Here is a 16,658-nt window from a genome sequence, read left to right on the forward strand (position 1 = left end):
CATAGGGTTCAGTGTTAATCAGTGAGACTCCCACAGGGTTCAGTGTTAATCAGTGAAACTCCCATAGGGTTCAGTGTTAATCAGTGAGACTCCCACAGAGTTCAGTGTTAATCAGCGAGATTCCCATAGGCTTCAGTGTTAATCAGTGAGACTCCCACAGGGTTCAGTGTTAATCGGTGAAACTCCCACAGGGCTCAGTGTTAATCAGTGAGAGTCCCATAGGGTTCGGTGTTAATCAGTGAGACTCCCACAGGGTTCAGTGTTAATCAGTGAGACTCCCACAGGGTTCAGTGTTAATCAGTGAGACTCCCACAGGGTTCAGTGTTAATCAGTGAGACTCCCACATGGTTCAGTGTTAATCAGTGAGACTCCCAATGGGCTCAGTGTTAATCAGTGAGACTCCCATAGAGTTCGGTGTTAATCAGTGAGACTCCCATAGGGTTCAGTGTTAATCAGTGAGACTCCCATAGGGTTCAGTGTTAATCAGTGAGACTCACACAGGGTTCAGTGTTAATCAGTTAGACTCCCACAGGGTTCAGTGTTAATCAGTGAGACTCCCATAGGGTTCAGTGTTAATCAGTGAGACTCCCATAGGGTTCAGTGTTAATCAGTTAGACTCCCATAGGGTTCAGTGTTAATCAGTGAGACTCACACAGGGTTCAGTGTTAAACAGTGAGACTCCCATAGGGTTCAGTGTTAATCAGTGAGACTCCCATAGGGTTCGGTGTTAATCAGTGAGACTCCCACAGGGTTCAGTGTTAATCAGTGAGACTCCCACAGGGTTCCGTGTTAATCAGCGAGATTCCCATAGGGTTCAGTGTAAATCAGTAAGACTCCCACAGGGTTCAGTGTTAATTGGTGAGACTCCCATAGGGTTCAGTATTAATCAGTGAGACTCCCATAGGGTTCAGTGTTAATCAGTGAGACTCCCATAGGGTTCAGTGTTAATCAGTGAGACTCCCATAGGGTTCAGTGTTAATCAGTGAGACTCCCATAGGGTTCAGTGTTAATCAGTGAGACTCCCACAGGGTTCAGTGTTAATCAGTGAGACTCCCATAGGGTTCGGTGTTAATCAGTCAGACTCCCACAGGGTTCAGTGTTAATCAGTGAGACTCCCACAGGGTTCAGTGTTAATCAGTGAGACTCGCACAGGGTCCAGTGTTAATCAGTGAGACTCCCATAGGGTTCAGTGTTAATCAGTGAGACTCCCACAGGGTTCAGTGTTAATCAGTGAGTCTCCCATAGGGTTCAGTGTTAATCAGTGAGACTCCCATAGGGTTCAGTGTTAATCAGTTAGACTCCCATAGGGTTCAGTGTTAATCAGTGAGACTCCCATAGGGTTCAGTGTTAATCAGTGAGACTCCCATAGGGTTCAGTATTAATCAGTGAGACTCCCATAGGGTTCAGTGTTAATCAGTGAGACTCCCATAGGGTTCAGTGTTAATCAGTGAGACTCCCATAGGGTTCAGTGTTAATCAGTGAGACTCCCATAGGGTTCAGTGTTAATCAGTGAGACTCCCACAGGGTTCAGTGTTAATCAGTGAGACTCCCATAGGGTTCGGTGTTAATCAGTCAGACTCCCACAGGGTTCAGTGTTAATCAGTGAGACTCCCACAGGGTTCAGTGTTAATCAGTGAGACTCGCACAGGGTTCAGTGTTAATCAGTGAGACTCCCATAGGGTTCAGTGTTAATCAGTGAGACTCCCACAGGGTTCAGTGTTAATCAGTGAGTCTCCCATAGGGTTCAGTGTTAATCAGTGAGACTCCCACAGGGTTCTGTGTTAATCAGTGAGACTCCGATAGGGTTCAGTGTTAATCAGTGAGACTCCCATCGGGTTCAGTGTTAATCAGTTAGACTCCCATAGGGTTCAGTGTTAATCAGTGAGACTCCCATAGGGTTCAGTGTTAATCAGTGAGACTCCCATAGGGTTCAGTGTTAATCAGTTAGACTCCCATAGGGTTCAGTGTTAATCAGTGAGACTCACACAGGGTTATGTGTTAATAAGTGAGACTCACACAGGGTTCTGTGTTAATAAGTGAGACTCCCATAGGGTTCGGTGTTAATCAGTGAGACTCCCATAGGGTTCGGTGTTAATCAGTCAGACTCCCACAGGGTTCAGTGTTAATCAGTGAGACTCCCACAGGGTTCAGTGTTAATCAGTGAGAATCGCACAGGGTTCAGTGTTAATCAGTGAGACTCCCATAGGGTTCAGTGTTAATCAGTGAGACTCCCACAGGGTTCAGTGTTAATCAGTGAGACTCCCATAGGGTTCAGTGTTAATCAGTGAGACTCCCACAGGGTTCAGTGTTAATCAGTGAAACTCCCATAGGGTTCAGTGTTAATCAGTGAGACTCCCACAGAGTTCAGTGTTAATCAGCGAGATTCCCATAGGCTTCAGTGTTAATCAGTGAGACTCCCACAGGGTTCAGTGTTAATCGGTGAAACTCCCACAGGGCTCAGTGTTAATCAGTGAGAGTCCCATAGGGTTCGGTGTTAATCAGTGAGACTCCCACAGGGTTCAGTGTTAATCAGTGAGACTCCCACAGGGTTCAGTGTTAATCAGTGAGACTCCCACAGGGTTCAGTGTTAATCAGTGAGACTCCCACATGGTTCAGTGTTAATCAGTGAGACTCCCAATGGGCTCAGTGTTAATCAGTGAGACTCCCATAGAGTTCGGTGTTAATCAGTGAGACTCCCATAGGGTTCAGTGTTAATCAGTGAGACTCCCATAGGGTTCAGTGTTAATCAGTGAGACTCACACAGGGTTCAGTGTTAATCAGTTAGACTCCCACAGGGTTCAGTGTTAATCAGTGAGACTCCCATAGGGTTCAGTGTTAATCAGTGAGACTCCCATAGGGTTCAGTGTTAATCAGTTAGACTCCCATAGGGTTCAGTGTTAATCAGTGAGACTCACACAGGGTTCAGTGTTAAACAGTGAGACTCCCATAGGGTTCAGTGTTAATCAGTGAGACTCCCATAGGGTTCGGTGTTAATCAGTGAGACTCCCACAGGGTTCAGTGTTAATCAGTGAGACTCCCACAGGGTTCCGTGTTAATCAGCGAGATTCCCATAGGGTTCAGTGTAAATCAGTAAGACTCCCACAGGGTTCAGTGTTAATTGGTGAGACTCCCATAGGGTTCAGTATTAATCAGTGAGACTCCCATAGGGTTCAGTGTTAATCAGTGAGACTCCCATAGGGTTCAGTGTTAATCAGTGAGACTCCCATAGGGTTCAGTGTTAATCAGTGAGACTCCCATAGGGTTCAGTGTTAATCAGTGAGACTCCCACAGGGTTCAGTGTTAATCAGTGAGACTCCCATAGGGTTCGGTGTTAATCAGTCAGACTCCCACAGGGTTCAGTGTTAATCAGTGAGACTCCCACAGGGTTCAGTGTTAATCAGTGAGACTCGCACAGGGTCCAGTGTTAATCAGTGAGACTCCCATAGGGTTCAGTGTTAATCAGTGAGACTCCCACAGGGTTCAGTGTTAATCAGTGAGTCTCCCATAGGGTTCAGTGTTAATCAGTGAGACTCCCACAGGGTTCTGTGTTAATCAGTGAGACACCGATAGGGTTCAGTGTTAATCAGTGAGACTCCCATCGGGTTCAGTGTTAATCAGTTAGACTCCCATAGGGTTCAGTGTTAATCAGTGAGACTCACACAGGGTTCAGTGTTAATCAGTTAGACTCCCACAGGGTTCAGTGTTAATCAGTGAGACTCCCATAGGGTTCAGTGTTAATCAGTGAGACTCCCATAGGGTTCAGTGTTAATCAGTTAGACTCCCATAGGGTTCAGTGTTAATCAGTGAGACTCACACAGGGTTATGTGTTAATAAGTGAGACTCACACAGGGTTCTGTGTTAATAAGTGAGACTCCCATAGGGTTCGGTGTTAATCAGTGAGACTCCCATAGGGTTCGGTGTTAATCAGTCAGACTCCCACAGGGTTCAGTGTTAATCAGTGAGACTCCCACAGGGTTCAGTGTTAATCAGTGAGAATCGCACAGGGTTCAGTGTTAATCAGTGAGACTCCCATAGGGTTCAGTGTTAATCAGTGAGACTCCCACAGGGTTCAGTGTTAATCAGTGAGACTCCCATAGGGTTCAGTGTTAATCAGTGAGACTCCCACAGGGTTCAGTGTTAATCAGTGAAACTCCCATAGGGTTCAGTGTTAATCAGTGAGACTCCCACAGAGTTCAGTGTTAATCAGCGAGATTCCCATAGGCTTCAGTGTTAATCAGTGAGACTCCCACAGGGTTCAGTGTTAATCGGTGAAACTCCCACAGGGCTCAGTGTTAATCAGTGAGAGTCCCATAGGGTTCGGTGTTAATCAGTGAGACTCCCACAGGGTTCAGTGTTAATCAGTGAGACTCCCACAGTGTTCAGTGTTAATCAGTGAGACTCCCACAAGGCTCAGTGTTAATCAGTGAGACTCCCATAGGGTTCAGTGTTAATCAGTGAGACTCCCACTGGGTTCAGTGTTAATCAGTGAGACTCCCATAGGGTTCAGTGTTAATCAGTGAGACTCTCATAGGGTTCAGTGTTAATCAGTGAGACTCCCACAGGGTTCATGTGTTAATCAGTGAGACTCCCATAGGGTTCAGTGTTAATCAGTGAGACTCTCATAGGGTTCAGTGTTAATCAGTGAGACTCCCACAGCATTCTGTGTTAATCAGTGAGACTCCCATAGGGTTCAGTATTAATCAGTGAAACTCCCATAGGGTTCAGTGTTAATCAGTGAGACTCCCATAGGGTTCAGTGTTAATCAGTGAGACTCCCATAGGGTTCAGTGTTAATCAGTGAGACTCCCACAGGGTTCAGTGTTAATCAGTGAGAGTCCCATAGGGTTCGGTGTTAATCAGTGAGACTCCCACAGGGTTCAGTGTTAATCAGTGAGTCTCCCACAGGGATCAGTGTTAATCAGTGAGACTCCCACAGGGCTCAGTGTTAATCAGTGAGACTCCCATAGGGTTCGGTGTTAATCAGTGAGAATCCCATAGGGTTCAGTGTTAATCAGTGAGACTCCCATAGGGTTCTGTGTTAATCAGTGAGACGCCCATAGGGTTCAGTGTTTATCAGTTAGACTCCCACAGCATTGTGTTAATCATTGAGACTCCCATAGGGTTCAGTATTAATCAGTGAAACTCCCATAGGGTTCAGTGTTAATCATTGAGACTCCCATAGGGTTCAGTGTTAATCAGTGAGACTCCCATAGGGTTCAGTGTTAATCATTGAGACTCCCATAGGGTTCAGTGTTAATCAGCGAGATTCCCATAGGGTTCAGTGTTAATCAGTGAGACTCCCACAGGGTCCAGTGTTAATCAGTGAGACTCCCACAGGGTTCAGTGTTAATCAGTGAGACTCCCATAGAGTTCAGTGTTAATCAGTGAGACTCCCACAGGGTTCAGTGTTAAACAGTGAGACTCCCATAGGGTTCAGTGTTAATCAGTGAGACTCCCATAGGGTTCGGTGGCAATCAGTGAGACTCCCACAGGGTTCAGTGTTAATCAGTGAGACTACCACAGGGTTCAGTGTTAATCAGCGAGATTCCCATAGGGTTCAGTGTTAATCAGTGAGACTCCCACAGGGTTCAGTGTTAATTGGTGAGATTCCCATAGGGTTCAGTGTTAATCAGTGAGACTCCCATAGGGTTCAGTGTTAATCAGTGAGACTCCCATAGGGTTCAGTGTTAATCAGTGAGACTCCCACAGGGTTCAGTGTTAATCAGTGAGACTCCCACAGGGTTCAGTGTTAATCAGTGAGACTCCCACAGGGATCAGTGTTAATCAGTGAGACTCCCACAGGGCTCAGTGTTAATCAGTGAGACTCCCATAGGGTTCGGTGTTAATCAGTGAGACTCCCATAGGGTTCAGTGTTAATCAGTGAGACTCCCATAGGGTTCAGTGTTAATCAGTGAGACGCCCATAGGGTTCAGTGTTTATCAGTGAGACTCCCATAGGGTTCAGTGTTTATCAGTGAGACTCCCATAGTGTTCAGTGTAAATCACTGAGACTCCCATAGGGTTCAGTGTTAATCAGTCAGTCTCCCACAGGGTTCAGTGTTAATCAGTGAGGCTCCCTCAGGGTTCAGTATTAAACAGTGAGACTCCAACAGGGTTCAGTGTTAATCGGTGAGACTCCCACTGGGTTCAGTGTTAATCAGTGAGACTCCCACAGTGTTCAGGGTTAATCAGTGAGACTCCCACAAGGCTCAGTGTTAATCAGTGAGACTCCCATAGGGTTCAGTGTTAATCAGTGAGACTCCCACAGGGTTCAGTGTTAATCAGTGAGACTCCCACAGGGTTCAGTGTTAATCAGTGAGACTCCCATAGGGTTCAGTGTTAATCAGTGAGACTCCCACAGGGTTCAGTGTTAATCAGTGAGACTCCCATAGGGTTCAGTGTTAATCAGTGAGACTCCCACAGGGTTCTGTGTTAATCAGTGAGACTCCGATAGGGTTCAGTGTTAATCAGTGAGACTCCCATCGGGTTCAGTGTTAATCAGTTAGACTCCCATAGGGTTCAGTGTTAATCAGTGAGACTCACACAGGGTTCAGTGTTAATCAGTTAGACTCCCACAGGGTTCAGTGTTAATCAGTGAGACTCCCATAGGGTTCAGTGTTAATCAGTGAGACTCCCATAGGGTTCAGTGTTAATCAGTTAGACTCCCATAGGGTTCGGTGGCAATCAGTGAGACTCCCATAGGGTTCAGTGTTAATCAGTGAGACTACCACAGGGTTCAGTGTTAATCAGCGAGATTCCCATAGGGTTCAGTGTTAATCAGTGAGACTCCCACAGGGTTCAGTGTTAATTGGTGAGATTCCCATAGGGTTCAGTGTTAATCAGTGAGACTCCCATAGGGTTCAGTGTTAATCAGTGAGACTCCCATAGGGTTCAGTGTTAATCAGTGAGACTCCCACAGGGTTCAGTGTTAATCAGTGAGACTCCCACAGGGTTCAGTGTTAATCAGTGAGACTCCCACAGGGATCAGTGTTAATCAGTGAGACTCCCACAGGGCTCAGTGTTAATCAGTGAGACTCCCATAGGGTTCGGTGTTAATCAGTGAGACTCCCATAGGGTTCAGTGTTAATCAGTGAGACTCCCATAGGGTTCAGTGTTAATCAGTGAGACGCCCATAGGGTTCAGTGTTTATCAGTGAGACTCCCATAGGGTTCAGTGTTTATCAGTGAGACTCCCATAGTGTTCAGTGTAAATCACTGAGACTCCCATAGGGTTCAGTGTTAATCAGTCAGTCTCCCACAGGGTTCAGTGTTAATCAGTGAGGCTCCCTCAGGGTTCAGTATTAAACAGTGAGACTCCAACAGGGTTCAGTGTTAATCGGTGAGACTCCCACTGGGTTCAGTGTTAATCAGTGAGACTCCCACAGTGTTCAGGGTTAATCAGTGAGACTCCCACAAGGCTCAGTGTTAATCAGTGAGACTCCCATAGGGTTCAGTGTTAATCAGTGAGACTCCCACAGGGTTCAGTGTTAATCAGTGAGACTCCCACAGGGTTCAGTGTTAATCAGTGAGACTCCCATAGGGTTCAGTGTTAATCAGTGAGACTCCCACAGGGTTCAGTGTTAATCAGTGAGACTCCCATAGGGTTCAGTGTTAATCAGTGAGACTCCCACAGGGTTCTGTGTTAATCAGTGAGACTCCGATAGGGTTCAGTGTTAATCAGTGAGACTCCCATCGGGTTCAGTGTTAATCAGTTAGACTCCCATAGGGTTCAGTGTTAATCAGTGAGACTCACACAGGGTTCAGTGTTAATCAGTTAGACTCCCACAGGGTTCAGTGTTAATCAGTGAGACTCCCATAGGGTTCAGTGTTAATCAGTGAGACTCCCACAGGGCTCAGTGTTAATCAGTTAGACTCCCATAGGGTTCAGTGTTAATCAGTGAGACTCACACAGGGTTCAGTGTTAAACAGTGAGACTCCCATAGGGTTCAGTGTTAATCAGTGAGACTCCCATAGGGTTCGGTGTTAATCAGTGAGACTCCCACAGGGTTCAGTGTTAATCAGTGAGACTCCCATAGGGTTCAGTGTTAATCAGTGAGACTCCCACAGGGTTCAGTGTTAATCAGTGAGACTCCCACAGGGTTTAGTGTTAATCAGCGAGATTCCCATAGGGTTCAGTGTTAATCAGTGAGACTCCCACAGGGTTCAGTGTTAATTGGTGAGACTCCCATATGGTTCAGTGTTAATCAGTGAGACTCCCATAGGGTTCAGTGTTAATCATTGAGACTCCCATAGGGTTCAGTGTTAATCAGCGAGATTCCCATAGGGTTCAGTGTTAATCAGTGAGACTCCCACAGGGTCCAGTGTTAATCAGTGAGACTCCCAGAGGGTTCAGTGTTAATCAGTGAGACTCCCATAGGGTTCAGTGTTAATCAGTGAAACTCCCACAGGGTTCAGTGTTAAACAGTGAGACTCCCATAGGGTTCAGTGTTAATCAGTGAGACTCCCATAGGGTTCGGTGGCAATCAGTGAGACTCCCACAGGGTTCAGTGTTAATCAGTGAGACTACCACAGGGTTCAGTGTTAATCAGCGAAATTCCCATAGGGTTCAGTGTTAATCAGTGAGACTCCCACAGGGTTCAGTGTTAATTGGTGAGATTCCCATAGGGTTCAGTGTTAATCAGTGAGACTCCCCTAGGGTTCAGTGTTAATCAGTGAGACTCCCATAGGGTTCAGTGTTAATCAGTGAGACTCCCACAGGGTTCAGTGTTAATCAGTGAGACTGCCACAGGGTTCAGTGTTAATCAGTGAGACTCCCACAGGGATCAGTGTTAATCAGTGAGACTCCCACAGGGCTCAGTGTTAATCAGTGAGACTCCCATAGGGTTCGGTGTTAATCAGTGAGACTCCCATAGGGTTCAGTGTTAATCAGTGAGACTCCCATAGGGTTCAGTGTTAATCAGTGAGACGCCCATAGGGTTCAGTGTTTATCAGTGAGACTCCCATAGGGTTCAGTGTTTATCAGTGAGACTCCCATAGTGTTCAGTGTAAATCACTGAGACTCCCATAGGGTTCAATGTTAATCAGTCAGTCTCCCACAGGGTTCAGTGTTAATCAGTGAGGCTCCCTCTGGGTTCAGTATTAAACAGTGAGACTCCCACAGGGTTCAGTGTTAATCGGTGAGACTCCCACTGGGTTCAGTGTTAATCAGTGAGACTCCCACAGTGTTCAGGGTTAATCAGTGAGACTCCCACAAGGCTCAGTGTTAATCAGTGAGACGCCCATAGGGTTCAGTGTTAATCAATGAGACTCCCACAGGGTTCAGTGTTAATCAGTGCGACACCCATAGGGTTCAGTGTTAATCAGTGAGACTCCAATAGGGTTCAGTGTTAATCAGTGAGACTCCCATAGGGTTCAGTGTTAATCAGTGAGACTCCCACAGGGTTCATGTGTTAATCAGTGGGGCTCCCATAGGGTTCAGTGTTAATCAATGAGACTCCCATAGGGTTCAGTGTTAATCAGTGAGACTCCCATAGGGTTCAGTGTTAATCAGTGGGGCTCCCACAGGGTTCGGTGTTAATCAGTGAGACTCCCACAGGGTTCAGTGTTAATCAGTGAGACTCCCATAGGGTTCATTGTTAATCAGTGAGACTCCCACAGGCTTCAGTGTTAATCAGCGAGATTCCCATAGGGTTCAGTGTTAATCAGTGAGACTCCCACAGGGTTCAGTGTTAATCGGTGAGACTCCCATAGGGTTCAGTGTTAATCAGTGAGACTCCCATAGGGTTCAGTGTTAATCAGTGAGACTCCCATAGGGTTCAGTGTTAATCAGTGAGACTCCCACAGGGTTCAGTGTTAATCAGTGAGACTCCCACAGAGTTCAGTGTTAATCAGCGAGATTCCCATAGGCTTCAGTGTTAATCAGTGAGACTCCCACAGGGTTCAGTGTTAATCGGTGAAACTCCCATAGGGTTCAGTGTTAATCAGTGATACTCCCACAGGGCTCAGTGTTAATCAGTGAGACTCCCACAGTGTTCAGTGTTAATCAGTGAGACTCCCACAAGGCTCAGTGTTAATCAGTGTTAATCAGTGAGACTCCCACAAGGCTCAGTGTTAATCAGTGAGACTCCCATAGGGTTCAGTGTTAATCAGTGAGACTCTCATAGGGTTCAGTGTTAATCAGTGAGACTCCCACAGGGTTCATGTGTTAATCAGTGAGACTCCCATAGGGGTCAGTGTTAATCAATGAGACTCTCATAGGGTTCAGTGTTAATCAGTGAGACTCCCACAGGGTTCAGTGTTAATCAGCGAGATTCCCATAGGGTTCAGTGTTAATCAGTGAGACTCCCACAGGGTTCAGTGTTAATTGGTGAGACTCCCATAGGGATCAATGTTAAACAGTGAGACTCCCATAGGGTTCAGTGTTAATCAGTGAGACTCCCATAGGGTTCGGTGTTAATCAGTGAGACTCCCACAGAGTTCAGTGTTAATCAGCGAGATTCCCATAGGCTTCAGTGTTAATCAGTGAGACTCCCACAGGGTTCAGTGTTAATCGGTGAAACTCCCATAGGGTTCAGTGTTAATAAGTGATACTCCCACAGGGCTCAGTGTTAATCAGTGAGAGTCCCATAGGGTTCGGTGTTAATCAGTGAGACTCCCACAGTGTTCAGTGTTAATCAGTGAGACTCCCACAAGGCTCAGTGTTAATCAGTGAGACTCCCATAGGGTTCAGTGTTAATCAGTGAGACTCCCACAGGGTTCAGTGTTAATCAGTGAGACTCCTATAGGGTTCAGTGTTAATCAGTGAGACTCTCATAGGGTTCAGTGTTAATCAGTGAGACTCCCACAGGGTTCATGTGTTAATCAGTGAGACTCCCATAGGGTTCAGTGTTAATCAATGAGACTCTCATAGGGTTCAGTGTTAATCAGTGAGACTCCCACAGCATTCTGTGTTAATCAGTGAGACTCCCATAGGGTTCAGTATTAATCAGTGAAACTCCCATAGGGTTCAGTGTTAATCAGTGAGACTCCCATAGGGTTCAGTGTTAATCAGTGAGACTCCCACAGGGTTCAGTGTTAATCAGTGAGACTCCCACAGGGTTCAGTGTTAATCAGTGAGACTCCCACAGGGATCAGTGTTAATCAGTGAGACTCCCACAGGGCTCAGTGTTAATCAGTGAGACTCCCATAAGGTTCGGTGTTAATCAGTGAGACTCCCACAGGGTTCATGTGTTAATCAGTGGGGCTCCCATAGGGTTCAGTGTTAATCAATGAGACTCCCATAGGGTTCAGTGTTAATCAGTGAGACTCCCATAGGGTTCAGTGTTAATCAGTGGGGCTCCCACAGGGTTCGGTGTTAATCAGTGAGACTCCCACAGGGTTCAGTGTTAATCAGTGAGACTCCCATAGGGTTCATTGTTAATCAGTGAGACTCCCACAGGGTTCAGTGTTAATCAGCGAGATTCCCATAGGGTTCAGTGTTAATCAGTGAGACTCCCACAGGGTTCAGTGTTAATCGGTGAGACTCCCATAGGGTTCAGTGTTAATCAGTGAGACTCCCATAGGGTTCAGTGTTAATCAGTGAGACTCCCATAGGGTTCAGTGTTAATCAGTGAGACTCCCACAGGGTTCAGTGTTAATCAGTTAGACTCCCATAGGGTTCAGTGTTAATCAGTGAGACTCACACAGGGTTCTGTGTTAATAAGTGAGACTCACACAGGGTTCTGTGTTAATAAGTGAGACTCCCATAGGGTTCGGTGTTAATCAGTGAGACTCCCATAGGGTTCGGTGTTAATCAGTCAGACTCCCACAGGGTTCAGTGTTAATCAGTGAAACTCCCATAGGGTTCAGTGTTAATCAGTGAGACTCCCACAGAGTTCAGTGTTAATCAGCGAGATTCCCATAGGCTTCAGTGTTAATCAGTGAGACTCCCACAGGGTTCAGTGTTAATCGGTGAAACTCCCACAGGGCTCAGTGTTAATCAGTGAGACTCCCACAGGGTTCAGTGTTAATCAGTGAGATTCCCATAGGGTTCAGTATTAATCAGTGAGACTCCCATAGGGTTCAGTATTAATCAGTGAGACTCCCATAGGGTTCATTGTTAATCAGTGAGACTCCCATAGGGTTCACTGTTAATCAATGAGACTCCCACAGGGTTCGGTGTTAATCAGTGAGACTCCCACAGGGTTCAGTGTTAATCAATGAGACTCCCACAGGGTTCAGTGTTAGTCAGTGAGACTCCCATAGAGTTCAGTGTTAATCAATGAGACTACCACAGGGTTCAGTGTTAATCAGTGAGACTCCCATAGGGTTCGGTGTTAATCAGTGAGACTCCCATAGGGTTCAGTGTTAATCAGTGAGACTCCCATAGGGTTCAGTGTTAATCAGTGAGACTCCCACAGGGTTCAGTGTTTATCAGTGAGACTCCCATAGGTTTCAGTGTTAATCAGTGATACTCCCACAGGGTTCAGTGTTAATCAGCGAGATTCCCATAGGGTTCAGTGTTAATCAGTGAGACTCCCACAGGGTTCAGTGTTAATCAGGTAGACTCCCACAGGGTTCAGTGTTAATCAGTGAGACTCCCACAGGGTTCAGTGTTAATCAGTGAGACTCCCACAGGGTTCAGTGTTAATCAGTGAGACTCCCAAAGGTCTCAATGTTAATCAGTGAGACTCCCATAGGGTTCGGTGTTAATCAGTGAAACTCCGATAGGGTTGGGTGTTAATCAGTGAGACTCCCATAGGGTTCAGTGTTAATCAGTGAGACTCCCATAGGGTTCAGTATTTATCAGTGAGACTCCCACAGGGTTCAGTGTTAATCGGTGAGACTCCCATAGTGTTCAGTGTAAATCACTGAGACTCCCATAGGGTTCAGTGTTAATCAGTGAGACTCCCATAGGGTTCAGTGTTAATCAGTGAGACTCCCACAGGGTTCAGTGTTAAACAGTGAGACTCCCATAGGGTTCAGTGTTAATCAGTGAGACTCCCATAGGGTTCGGTGTTAATCAGTGAGACTCCCACAGCATTCTGTGTTAATCAGTGAGACTCCCATAGGGTTCAGTATTAATCAGTGAAACTCCCATAGGGTTCAGTGTTAATCAGTGAGACTCCCATAGGGTTCAGTGTTAATCAGTGAGACTCCCACAGGGTTCAGTGTTAAACAGTGAGACTCCCATAGGGTTCAGTGTTAATCAGTGAGACTCCCATAGGGTTCAGTGTTAATCAGTTCGACTCCCATAGGGTTCAGTGTTAATCAGTGAGTCTCACACAGGGTTCTGTGTTAATAAGTGAGACTCACACAGGGTTCTGTGTTAATAAGTGAGACTCCCATAGGGTTCAGTGTTAATCAATGAGACTCCCACAGGGTTCAGTGTTAATCAGTCAGACTCCCACAGGGTTCAGTGTTAATCAGTGAGACTCCCACAGGGTTCAGTGTTAATCAGTGAGACCCCCACAGGGTTCAGTGTTAATCGGTGAGACTCCCACAGGGTTCAGTGTTAATCAGTGAGACTCCCACAGTGTTCAGTGTTAATCAGTGAAACTCCCATAGGGTTCAGTGTTAATCAGTGAGACTCCCACAGGGTTCAGTGTTAATCAGTGAGACTCCCACAGGGTTCAGTGTTAATCAGTGAGATTCCCATAGGGTTCAGTATTAATCAGTGAGACTCCCATAGGGTTCAGTATTAATCAGTGAGACTCCCATAGGGTTCATTGTTAATCAGTGAGACTCCCATAGGGTTCACTGTTAATCAATGAGACTCCCACAGGGTTCGGTGTTAATCAGTGAGACTCCCACAGGGTTCAGTGTTAATCAATGAGACTCCCACAGGGTTCAGTGTTAGTCAGTGAGACTCCCATAGAGTTCAGTGTTAATCAATGAGACTCCCACAGGGTTCAGTGTTAATCAGTGAGACTCCCATAGGGTTCGGTGTTAATCAGTGAGACTCCCATAGGGTTCAGTGTTAATCAGTGAGACTCCCATAGGGTTCAGTGTTAATCAGTGAGACTCCCACAGGGTTCAGTGTTTATCAGTGAGACTCCCATAGGTTTCAGTGTTAATCAGTGATACTCCCACAGGGTTCAGTGTTAATCAGCGAGATTCCCATAGGGTTCAGTGTTAATCAGTGAGACTCCCACAGGGTTCAGTGTTAATCAGGTAGACTCCCACAGGGTTCAGTGTTAATCAGTGAGACTCCCACAGGGTTCAGTGTTAATCAGTGAGACTCCCACAGGGTTCAGTGTTAATCAGTGAGACTCCCAAAGGTCTCAATGTTAATCAGTGAGACTCCCATAGGGTTCGGTGTTAATCAGTGAAACTCCGATAGGGTTGGGTGTTAATCAGTGAGACTCCCATAGGGTTCAGTGTTAATCAGTGAGACTCCCATAGGGTTCAGTATTTATCAGTGAGACTCCCACAGGGTTCAGTGTTAATCGGTGAGACTCCCATAGTGTTCAGTGTAAATCACTGAGACTCCCATAGGGTTCAGTGTTAATCAGTGAGACTCCCATAGGGTTCAGTGTTAATCAGTGAGACTCCCACAAGGTTCAGTGTTAAACGGTGAGACTCCCATAGGGTTCAGTGTTAATCAGTGAGACTCCCATAGGGTTCGGTGTTAATCAGTGAGACTCGCACAGCATTCTGTGTTAATCAGTGAGACTCCCATAGGGTTCAGTATTAATCAGTGAAACTCCCATAGGGTTCAGTGTTAATCAGTGAGACTCCCATAGGGTTCAGTGTTAATCAGTGAGACTCCCACAGGGTTCAGTGTTAAACAGTGAGACTCCCATAGGGTTCAGTGTTAATCAGTGAGACTCCCATAGGGTTCAGTGTTAATCAGTTCGACTCCCATAGGGTTCAGTGTTAATCAGTGAGTCTCACACAGGGTTCTGTGTTAATAAGTGAGACTCACACAGGGTTCTGTGTTAATAAGTGAGACTCCCATAGGGTTCAGTGTTAATCAATGAGACTCCCACAGGGTTCAGTGTTAATCAGTCAGACTCCCACAGGGTTCAGTGTTAATCAGTGAGACTCCCACAGGGTTCAGTGTTAATCAGTGAGACCCCCACAGGGTTCAGTGTTAATCGGTGAGACTCCCACAGGGTTCAGTGTTAATCAGTGAGACTCCCACAGTGTTCAGTGTTAATCAGTGAAACTCCCATAGGGTTCAGTGTTAATCAGTGAGACTCCCACAGGGTTCAGTGTTAATCAGTGAGACTCCCACAGGGTTCAGTGTTAATCAGTGAGATTCCCATAGGGTTCAGTATTAATCAGTGAGACTCCCATAGGGTTCAGTATTAATCAGTGAGACTCCCATAGGGTTCATTGTTAATCAGTGAGACTCCCATAGGGTTCACTGTTAATCAATGAGACTCCCACAGGGTTCGGTGTTAATCAGTGAGACTCCCACAGGGTTCAGTGTTAATCAATGAGACTCCCACAGGGTTCAGTGTTAGTCAGTGAGACTCCCATAGAGTTCAGTGTTAATCAATGAGACTCCCACAGGGTTCAGTGTTAATCAGTGAGACTCCCATAGGGTTCGGTGTTAATCAGTGAGACTCCCATAGGGTTCAGTGTTAATCAGTGAGACTCCCATAGGGTTCAGTGTTAATCAGTGAGACTCCCACAGGGTTCAGTGTTTATCAGTGAGACTCCCATAGGTTTCAGTGTTAATCAGTGATACTCCCACAGGGTTCAGTGTTAATCAGCGAGATTCCCATAGGGTTCAGTGTTAATCAGTGAGACTCCCACAGGGTTCAGTGTTAATCAGGTAGACTCCCACAGGGTTCAGTGTTAATCAGTGAGACTCCCACAGGGTTCAGTGTTAATCAGTGAGACTCCCACAGGGTTCAGTGTTAATCAGTGAGACTCCCAAAGGTCTCAATGTTAATCAGTGAGACTCCCATAGGGTTCGGTGTTAATCAGTGAAACTCCAATAGGGTTGGGTGTTAATCAGTGAGACTCCCATAGGGTTCAGTGTTAATCAGTGAGACTCCCATAGGGTTCAGTATTTATCAGTGAGACTCCCACAGGGTTCAGTGTTAATCGGTGAGACTCCCATTAAGTGTTCAGTGTTAATCAGTGAGACTCCCATATGGTTCAGTGTTAATCAGTGAGACTCCCACAGGGTTCATGTGTTAATCAGTGAGACTCCCACAGCATTCTGTGTTAATCAGTGAGAATCCCATAGGGTTCAGTGTTAATCAGTGAAACTCCCACAGCGTTCTGTGTTAATCAGTGAGACTCCCATAGGGTTCAGTGTTAATCAGTGAGACTCCCACAGGGTTCATTGTTAATCAGTGAGACTCCCATAGGGTTCAGTGTTAATCGGTGAGACTCCCACAGGGTTCAGTGTTAATCAGTGAGACTCCCACAGTGTTCAGTGTTAATCAGTGAGACTCCCACAAGGCTCAGTGTTAATCAGTGAGACTCCCATAGGGTTCAGTGTTAATCAGTGAGACTTCCACAGGGTTCAGTGTTAATCAGTGAGACACCCATAGGGTTCAGTGTTAATCAGTGAGACTCCCATAGGGTTCAGTGTTAATCAGTGAGACTCCCATAGGGTTCAGTGTTAATCAGTGAGACTCCCACAGGGTTCATGTGTTAATCAGTGAGACTCCCATAGGGTTCAGTGTTAATCAATGAGACTCCCATAGGGTTCAGTGTTAATCAGTGAGACTCCCACAGCGTTCTGTGTTAATCAGTGA

Source organism: Petromyzon marinus, chromosome 49, assembly GCF_048934315.1.
Source record: "Petromyzon marinus isolate PM22_M1 ecotype Great Lakes invasive population chromosome 49, UKy_Petmar_22M1.pri1.0, whole genome shotgun sequence".
Lineage (NCBI taxonomy): Eukaryota > Metazoa > Chordata > Hyperoartia > Petromyzontiformes > Petromyzontidae > Petromyzon > Petromyzon marinus.